Source organism: Aptenodytes forsteri, unplaced genomic scaffold (genome assembly GCF_000699145.1).
Source record: "Aptenodytes forsteri isolate BGI_AS27 unplaced genomic scaffold, ASM69914v1 Scaffold82, whole genome shotgun sequence".
Classification (NCBI taxonomy): domain Eukaryota; kingdom Metazoa; phylum Chordata; class Aves; order Sphenisciformes; family Spheniscidae; genus Aptenodytes; species Aptenodytes forsteri.
The window spans coordinates 11,645,670-11,648,039 of NW_008795490.1; positions in this window are offsets into that span (position 1 = coordinate 11,645,670).

Sequence of the window (2,370 nt, forward strand, 5' to 3'; positions counted from 1 at the left end):
CTCTATTAAAGTAATCCAGCATTTGAGAAAGGCAACAGAGAGTAGCCCATGAGATGGAGGCTCCAGGAGATTGCTTATTGACATATAAGCCTTTATTGGCAATTTTAGGTTTCAGTGGCTTCCAGTAGAGTAGCCACACTTCCAGACCAGAATGTGCATTTCAAGACCTTCATTCCACCAAGAGTTGTCCCTCTTGTTCAGCCTCACGTCCCCTGTGCCACCTTGCCAGGGCCATACTCTCCTATCTCCCAAGCCCACCCCAATCCCAAATCCTCAGGGAGGCAGTCTGTTGGGCTTGCAAATGGACAATTAGAAACAGTCAAACTTGTTCAATATTTCTAGGAAAACAGCATGTGCCTATTATAGTCAAATCCAGCATTTGTGAAAGGCAACAGAGAGTAGCCCATGAGAATGGAGGCTCCAGGAGATTGCTTATTGACATATAAGCCTTTATTGGCAATTTTAGGTTTCAGTGGCTTCCAGTAGAGTAGCCACACTTCCAGACCAGAATGTGCATTTCAAGACCTTCATTCCACCAAGAGTTGTCCCTCTTGTTCAGCCTCACGTCCCCTGTGCCACCTTGCCAGGGCCATACTCTCCTATCTCCCAAGCCCACCCCAATCCCAAATCCTCAGGGAGAAGTTGCAACCTGAGCCCTACAGGTCCTGCTAAGGGCTCAGAGAAACCTTAGGGGAGCAGGAGCTCCCCTAAGAGGCATGGCTCTCCACCAGTGCAGCCCACGGAAGGCATGGCTCTCCACCAGTGCAGCCCACCAGCCGACGCACGCAAACTGACCCAAAGTGGGTCAGTTCATCTCCCTCTGGGGATTACTTCTTTCTGGATGGACTCTCTTCCTTGGGCTCCACAGCAGTACTAAAACTTTTGCTGTTTGAAGATGCAGATGCCGGTCAACGAGCTGGGCTTTAAAAAGCAACAACTTGCAGTTTGGCCACTGCTGATTTGTAATTTGGCCATATTTACGTATAGTTCCTCTGGTATGGTAAAAGATATATAAATAGGCAATCAACACCTCGTAAGTTCCTGCTACAAAGCATATAAACACCAGAGCATCATAAATGAAAGACAAGCAGAATTTTTTCATTAGGAGAAAACAATACCTTTTTAATTGGTCTTGTTCTCAGATACTGTTGAAGTATTGTGGTTGGATTTTTTTGAAAATATCCAGTCTGGGATAGACAAATCAAATTTTCAAAGATAACTGAAATTGCTGAAGTTTGGCAACATTACACAAAATTGAAAGGAGGCCGAGAAACATCGGGCTAACTTAAAAACAGTTCGGTGCTGTTTGTTCCATCTGTACTTTGACCATAATAAACATTTATCTTTATTTTGTATGCTTCTTTCCATGAGCCTGGCTTTAACTTAATTCAAATGCAATCATCTTTGCATATGCTAGTGGCTTGTGTCAGAATAGATTTATCTGCTTATCTGTTCTGAATATTTAATATTTACGTCATCCTGTTGATGAGATTTTTCCAGCAGCCCGTAAACCAGAGTCAGACCAAGCGTGCAGCCACTCAGTTGTGGGATTCATATGGGATGAGTCACTATCGCGCTGTATCCACAGGCTGCACCCGTTTGTGATGAGGAAATAACTCCTGAACAGGTACTGTCTCCGTGTTACGCAGTCTGAAATACGGTGAGCTGCTAATATGCTAGTCTGGGATATTATTTTGTTTCAAAGACGAATCTTCTATGGTTAGCATTGAAGATAACAGTTGTTATTCTGCACAGATTACCGCGTTCTTTCTGTAGCGAACAGCAATAGCACCAACAGCAATGAGGTTTTGGTGGTGGCCGAGAGGATGATTTAAAAAGCCACTTTTCAGCCAATAGCTGAAAGAGAAGCATAGCTAGGGGGCAAAACTCTTTTCAGGCACAGCTGTGAATTCAGAGTAAGGCTCTTTACTTTCTGTGAAGTTATTCCAGGGCCATGAGGATGCAGAATGATGAAGCTGGGATCATACCTGCTTACTGCTCACTGCCTCCCTCCTCCGCATTCGCCTTCGTATTGGAGGTGGTGTTTGGAGGCCACCGAACATCTACAAATCAGCCTCAGTCCTAAACTCACTCCCGTGGCAGTGATGGGTGCACGGGAGCACTGGAGAGGCACAGGGGACCTGCCTGGCTGCATGGGTGCCTCCGCACCCACACTACAGCTCGGGGGATTCGCTCGCAATGCCGGGGAGAGAGGCGAGGGGCTGCTCCTGCCCTCTGGGGAGCCCTGGCACTGCTGTCTGCGGGAACAGCTTTTGCTGCTGAGCAGAGGCAAGGGACTGCGTTATGGCATTACTTAGCAGGGCTATCAAATATGTAGGACACCCCCCCCCACACACAGAGATAGTTTCT